This window comes from Chrysochloris asiatica, unplaced genomic scaffold (assembly GCF_000296735.1).
Source record: "Chrysochloris asiatica unplaced genomic scaffold, ChrAsi1.0 scaffold00346, whole genome shotgun sequence".
Classification (NCBI taxonomy): domain Eukaryota; kingdom Metazoa; phylum Chordata; class Mammalia; order Afrosoricida; family Chrysochloridae; genus Chrysochloris; species Chrysochloris asiatica.
Genome location: NW_006408864.1, coordinates 1,117,531 through 1,124,772, shown reverse-complemented (window position 1 = coordinate 1,124,772; position 7,242 = coordinate 1,117,531). Strand labels below are relative to the sequence as shown.

Genomic DNA, 7,242 nt, shown 5'->3' with positions numbered 1-7,242 from the left:
CTGGGCCTACAGCTCAAAAGGCCCTGTAGTGCGTCACCTCAGCCCACAGTGCTGTGCCGGACTCCTCTCAAACCAGTGAAAACGAGTAGGCAGACCACTTATGACGGGTATCCGCGTCCCCTGCGCAGGGCCTCCGAAGAGCGGCCCGTGATCTTGAGCTACCGACCCCGTAGACCAAAAGGCCCTGGAGTGGCACTCCAGTCCACCGTGCTACAATGGGACGGCTCTCAAATCTGTGAGTGCAAGCCAACCGAGTAGGACACACAGCCGTGTCTCCTGTATGGAGTTTCCTATGAGTGGTTGGTGAGCATGAGCCACCGGCTCCGTCCCACCAGGCTTGTCGCTCAAAGGAATCTGCAGTGCAGCACCCCACTCCACAGCACTACGCTGGGCTCTTTCAAACCCGTGAAGTAAGGCAGACCAACTCCTCGTCTCAGTCTGGCCTAGGTATGTGTGTTCCTGACAGAGGAGAGCGCCAGGGGTGGGGGCGGGTCCCGGCCGCTCGGCTAAGCCCCTACCTCCTCTCGCCCAGATGTATGTGGGCAAACCATGAGCACACCCCCTCCTGACACCAAAGAAAAAAAAAACCAACTAGTTCAGAACCACCCAAAGTCGACAAAGCACCTTAGATGTTCCTGTGGAGCATTTCCGCAGCTTGGTGTCTCTGCGGCCCCTATTCAATCCAGCCGCTCTGTCTCTCCCAGGCTGTGTGCCCAGATCACCTAGCCTGGCCAGTGGGCTTAAGGGAACGCGCCCTTCTGCCTCAGCTCCAAATTCCACGGGCTACAAGTCTCCCAGCCTCTAATCCCCTCCTATCTCTGTGGGTCTGAATCCAGGAGCTCTGTCTTGACTCCTTTCTGTCCGGACTTCGAGCCACTTTTGCCAACGACCTTCACCCTAGCCGCCAGCGAGTCCTGCCCTCTGCACTTCTTCAGTTAATCTAAAATGTTATTACTCTGTTTTGAATCCCTCTAGGTTTTGCTACTTGTTGAGATGCTGTGGGGTGGGTTATGACCCTCCACTAGCCAGTATATGGTTTCCTGTGGGAGTTGCAGCGCACACTTCTTGCAATTCTTCAGGGTTTGTGGTCTGGTGGATTGAGCCACATCAGGGGGGTTTTGTTATTGGGATTGAGTTGCTATTTATCTTGGGCTGGTTTCTGAGACTGAGCAGAGAGTTAACCTAGGCTGAAGGAGTGGGGGCTGGGCTTCGTGCTTGTAGGCAGATGGGGTCTATTTTTGATGACGTCTAAAATGCCTCTTTGTCCCCTAGTGCCTTGGGCCCCCCAGTTTTCCCTATATATTCATCGGTAATGCCTAATGTGGCTATGAGGACCCTCATATAGGATGGACTATGTTGGTTCCTGCGGGCTCACTGGTTCTCTGAGAGCATACTTCTTTTGAGAGCATCTGCTCAGGCCCTGGCTGGGGCCCCTATTGTGACCTTGCCCCTTATTTCTCCTGAGCTTACATACCTGTCCTGCTGGTCAGGGAAGTGCCGCTGGAAGTCCACAAATACCTTTTTTAAACAACATAAAGACAACTAACTAGACACATGGACCTTAGTGATGGCATACACAGAAATCAAATTGATGACATCTATGGAAAGAGGTGGTGGAAAAGGTCCATATGATGCATGGTAAAGTGGAAGGTCAGTGAAAAAGAGAAAGACCCTTAACAAAAATGGATTGGCACAGTGGCCACAAGAATGGGATCAAGTGCAACAGTAATTTTGAGGATGGCACAGGATTTGGCAGGTTTTGTTCTATTTAGCATGAGGTCACTATCGCATAGTGTGGTTTTAAAGCTGAAGTTCGTTTTTGTCAAATGTCTTAACAAATAATAGGTCTTATTCATTCGCAGTTAAGTCTTAAAAGTGCTGAGCTACAAAGCCAGTTGAATTAATGTGAAACAGCTCAGGAAGCCCCACTGGAGTTGGAAAGTAGCAATGGAGTCAGTAGCTAGACCCTGGGCTGTTTTCTGGGGAGATGACAGGAAAGGATTCTTACCTGGGCCAAACCAGCAGGTCATTGCTGCCAGGGGAGTGCCGGGGAGTCAAAAGAAGGACAGAAGACCTTGGACCAAACATGGAGCATTGTGAGCTGGAAATAATAGGGTCCAACAGCAACTTGGAAGGGTTTGGGTGGTCAGAAAGCTGGGGCAAGGACGGAGGGGACTGATGTAGGCGACCAGCAGTCAGTACTGTCTCACGGTGTTTGATTCCCGGTCACCTGGCAGCACAGGTGTGTGGGCTATGACGCTTGTGCCAGATTGAGCCAACGACTTTAAGCAGCGCCAACTGAGCCGAGCAGAACTAGTAAACAGGAATCATCGAACGCTTTTCATTCTAATTGAGCAACAGTTTGCCTGAGGGTAGGTTCTTCTTGAAGGTACTTTTAATTATACAAGTAACCTTCGCTTTTGTAAATACAAACGAAACTTAGCTACTTTTATTGGTGTTTGTGGGAAGATGGAGTGAGTTGTCCATTCTACTTTTGTATCCATCTTCTTATAATCCCCACCCTTCCCTGAATCATCCTGGTTTAGGAATTACAGTCTCTCTCATGGGTAAACTCACTGCAGATGTACATTGTTTATTGTTAGCTGCTACCAAGCCAGCCTCCACCGATAGGGACCCTGTGCACAACAGAACAAAACACTGCTCTGTCCTGCGCCATCCCCTCAGTCAGCTAAGGATCAGACCATTGTGGCCCATACGGTTTCACTGGCTAATTTTCTCAAATAAATCACCAGGCTTTTCTTCCTACGCTTAGTCTGGAAGCTCTGCTGAAACCTGGTCCGCATCATAGCAGCAGACAGACCTCCACTGACAGACAGGTGATTGCTGCACATGAGGTGCGTTGGCCAGGAATCATCTCCATCCTACCACTAAGCCACCACCAACCAACCTCAGACACATTAGTCTCCTAGAACTGCACCTCTAGGAAACCACCTGCCCCCTCTGCTTTAAATCAGCTGATTTACACCCTGACATGTAGCCTGTGTGCAGAAAATCAACCTTTTTAGTATGGTGATTTCATTGTTTTGATTTTTCTCCCTTTTCTCAGAAGTATAGCGTGTAGTCTCTCTTTTCCCATCAGGCTCACCTGTAGAAATAGGGGAAGGTTAAGGAAAAGGAAAGGGACTCTGGTTGCCAGTGATTTTGGCTCTGTTGTTGTTGTTGTTAAGTGCTGTTGAGTCAGTTCTAACTCATAGCGACCCTGTGTAGGGTTTCCGAGGAGTAGCTAGAGAGTTTCACACACCTACCTTTTGGTTCAAACCAATCTTGAGGTCAAGTGCTTATCCGACGGCGCCACACCAGGACTCTAGGGCTCTGTAATCATGAAGATCTACATTTAAGACTTAGACGTAGGTAGGTAGCCAGAAGAGTGTAACAGGTAGGGAGAAGGTAAGCATGGAGACTGGCAGGAGGGAAAACAGGGACCTGCATGTCTCTCACAGATGGTACCTGAAGGAGGGGGCCAGTACTAATCTGGAATGAGCAGGAACTCAGTCTTAGTTTTGGCAACTTTCAGAAGAGTGGGGGTTTTGAAGGGGAGACCATATCCTGCCTTTTCTAACCTGCCAGATCCTAAGAAATGCAGGAGAAAAGAAAGTGGGTAAGAGAGGTGGAAAGTCCATGAGTAATACTAATCAAAACATTGGAGGTTCAAATTCATCCAGAGGTACCACAGAAGAAAGTCCTGGTGACCAGCCATTGTAAACTCTATGGAGCCTAGTTCTTCTAACCTGACACACATGGCCACACAGCCTTGCCATGAATCAGAGCTTGGTGGCAGTGCACTTAAATGATGTGGGCTCTTGTCTTGAATTTGCTTAGTCTTTTGGTTTCACTGGATCATTCCTAGGAAGTATCTGTATGTTTTGTTTTGTTTTTCTAAATGTGCATTACTTGTTTTCTCATATGTATGTAAATGTTAGATGTCACGTCAGGAAGTAAAAATGGGATTTTCAGAATCTGATGTGAGAATGTTTCTTCCTACTATGAGCTGAGGTTTTTTAAAAGTGCCTTTATCTTCTGTACTTCCCGTGGCCCATGTGTCACGGACCGAGGGCCCCTTTAGATGAAGTATGCTAACAGCTGGTAGGGAATTATTACACGAGGAAGCCCCCAAAGACATTATCTCACCATCATTAAGGATGAGGAGGCCATGGTATTTGCTGCCATTTCCTCTCCATCCCTCAGGAGAGTATGTAAGTCTGTTTAGATAATAACAGTCCCAAGTGAATCCACATTAAGGATTTTTTCCATTCTTTTATTCAGGAAATGTTTATGTGGGGAAAGGAAGTTAGTTTAGCCGCAAGAAGCTAATGATTTCAGAAGCAGAGTCTGATGTTTGGGGTGGGGGGCGGGGGGATAGCAGTGCGAGGTTCAGATTTGGTTGAGGATCATCTAGATTATGTAAATTGAAATTAAACTTGGTCTTGGAGCAAAATTCCTTCAAATGCATTCCTTAGTTATTACCTATTTTCGTAGCAAGCACATCTGAAAATATAGACGATCCATTTATCTTTACACAGACATTTCCCTCACTAAAACTATTCTGTTTGGAGTGCTGGAGCATCATTCTGTGGACCAAATCATGTTGCTGTGCTTTTCAACTTTACAAATTGCCTCTAACTGTGTAGAAAAATCGTCACTCGTATGTTGGTGTGGAGGCAGGGGAGAGAATAAGGTAGAAGAAGTTTATGTTTGGTAGAGTCCCTCAAAATTTATTACACATGTGCTGAGATGTTCATGTAAAGATAATTATTACAAATGTTTGCCATAACAAAAAACAAATCAGCCAAGATGGACTCTTCCAGTGCATCCACGTGACAGACCCAAATACAAGGGACTTCCAGAAAGTTCAGTTTCGACTAACAACAGAGTCAGGAGGAGCCCTGGTGGTGCAGTGGTTAAGCGCTCAGCTGCCAATCAAAAAGTTGGCGGTTCAGCTCTATTTGCCTGCGGTCTCTCAGATTCATACTTAAGGAACTGAGAACGTAAATCTTCCAAAATGTCAAAAAGACCATCTTCTGCCCCAGCTCCTGCAACACAAATGCCCAGCACACCAGGGTTTGTGGGATACAGTCCATACAGTAATCTCACCTACAATAACTGCAGGCTGGGAGGGAACCTGGGCACCAACAGCCGGGTTATGGCATCCTCTGGTATTACGATTCCAAAACCCCCAAAGCCACCAGATAAGCCGCTGATGCCCTACATGAGGTACAGCAGAAAGGTCTGGGACCAAGTTAAGGCTTCCAGCCCTGACCTAAAGTTATGGGAGATTGGCAAGATTATTGGTGGCATGTGGCGAGATCTCACTGATGAAGAAAAACAGGAATATTTCAATGAATACGAAGCAGAGAAGATAGAATACAATGAGTCTATGAAGACCTATCATAATTCCCCCGCATACCTTGCGTACATAAATGCAATAAGTCGAGCAGAAGCTGCTTTAGAGGAAGAAAGTCGACAGAGACAGTCTCACATGGAGAAAGGAGAACCTTACATGAGTATTCAGCCTGCTGGAGATCCCGATGATTATGATGATGGCTTTTCACTGTAGCATACAGCCACTGCCCGTTTCCAGAGAAACTACCACCTCATCAGTGAGATCCTTAGTGAGAGTGTGGTACCAGATGTCCGGTCAGTTGTCACAACAGCTAGATTGCAGGTCCTCAAATGACAGGTCCAGTCCTTAATGGTTCATCAGCAAAAGCTAGAAGCTGAACTTCTTCAAACAGAGGAGCGGCACCAGGAAAAGAAGAGGCGATTCCTGGAGAGCACAGACTCATTCATCAGTGAACTGAAAAGGCTGTGCGGTTTGAAGGTAGAAGTGGATATGGAGAAAATTGCAGCAGAAATTGCATAGGCAGAGGAACAGGCCTGCAAAAGGCAGGAGGAAAGGGAGAAAGAGGCCGCAGAGCTGGCTGAATGCAGTCAGAGCAGCATTGTTCCTGAGGAAGAGCAAGCAGCTCACAAAACGGAAGAAAAGAAGGTAGACGGAGGAGACCCACCTTGAGGAAATGACAGAAAGCCAGCAGAATGGTGAAGAAGGCATGTCGACTCCTGAGGACAAGGAGAGTGGGCAGGAAAAGTTGACAGTATGGCAGAGGAAGGGACCAGTGGCAGTAACACCGGCTCAGAGAGCAACAGTGCAACTGTGGAGGAGCCATCAACAGATCCTATCCCTGAAGAGGAGAAAAAAGAATAAATGTTGCCTTGTTTATGTGTTCTAAATACCTTTTTAAATGAAATAATGCTTTTTTGAGTTTTAAAAAGAAAAAAAAAAAGTTTGTGGTTCAAATCCACCAGCCACTCCACCGGAGAACCATATGGCAGTCTGCTTCTGTAAAGATTTACAGCCTTGGAAACCCTCTGAAACAGTTCTGCCCTGCCCTAGAATTTACTATGAATCAGAATCGACTCCTCCACAACAGTGGGTTCGTTGGTTGTTGCTCGGTTGGGTTTTAGAATCCAATCTCTAAATCTCTATACTATAAATGTTTTTCCACATGTACTATTCTCTGTGTGTCTCAGTAAATGGAAGAAATTCAAGGTGCAAACCCATGTACATAAGAGGATATGTGCAGAAAGCACGGTCCAATAGAGCTTTCTGTGATGATGCACTATCTGTGATGGGATGTTCTGTAGTTACGCTGACCAGCACAGCAGCCATAACCACATGTGACTAGTAGTTGTTGTATATGACAGTACAAGGCGGCTTCAGAAAGTTCATGAAACCATCAAGGCAAGTGGTCGCGTCTCCTGAGGGCAAGCCCCTTCCAAGGCTAAGACTCAAGGGGAATGTGGTCTGGCTGGTGACCACATTGGTCAGCAATAAGGGGAAGTGGGAGAAAAACAGCAATGAAGTTGTGAGCTAAATCCGGCCACGTTCAATAGACTCCTGTGAACCCAGATTAAGACCTGGTTGGCCAGCAGTATGGCAAGACCTGGGGACTCCTGGGCCCAGAGACAATGACATGGCCACAGAGGACTAAAACAGAAAGTGACGCGTCCAGCTGATAGGAAGTGAGGGGAGATGCACAAGAACACCCACACTTGCAGATAATACCCATTTGACCTGGCTTCAATGACTGGATGATCAGCACTTACTAGAAGAAAGAAGAGGAAAAAAAGAGTAACCTGCTACAATTTGATGAACTTGACCTATACTTATGGATGTAGTAGCTCAAAAGAGGGAACAAATCTTTACAGCAAGGATCATTCCCA

The 7,242-nt window shown here is 46.7% G+C and overlaps 1 protein-coding gene and 1 pseudogene across 1 annotated transcript in view; both read left to right on the top strand.

The window, feature by feature from the left end:
- SPECC1 (sperm antigen with calponin homology and coiled-coil domains 1) overlaps positions 1-7,242 on the top strand; it is a 309,636-nt gene that overhangs the window by 249,608 nt on the left and 52,786 nt on the right. The gene's annotated exons all lie outside the window — the stretch shown is intronic.
- Positions 5,021-6,223, top strand: LOC102822811 (annotated as a pseudogene).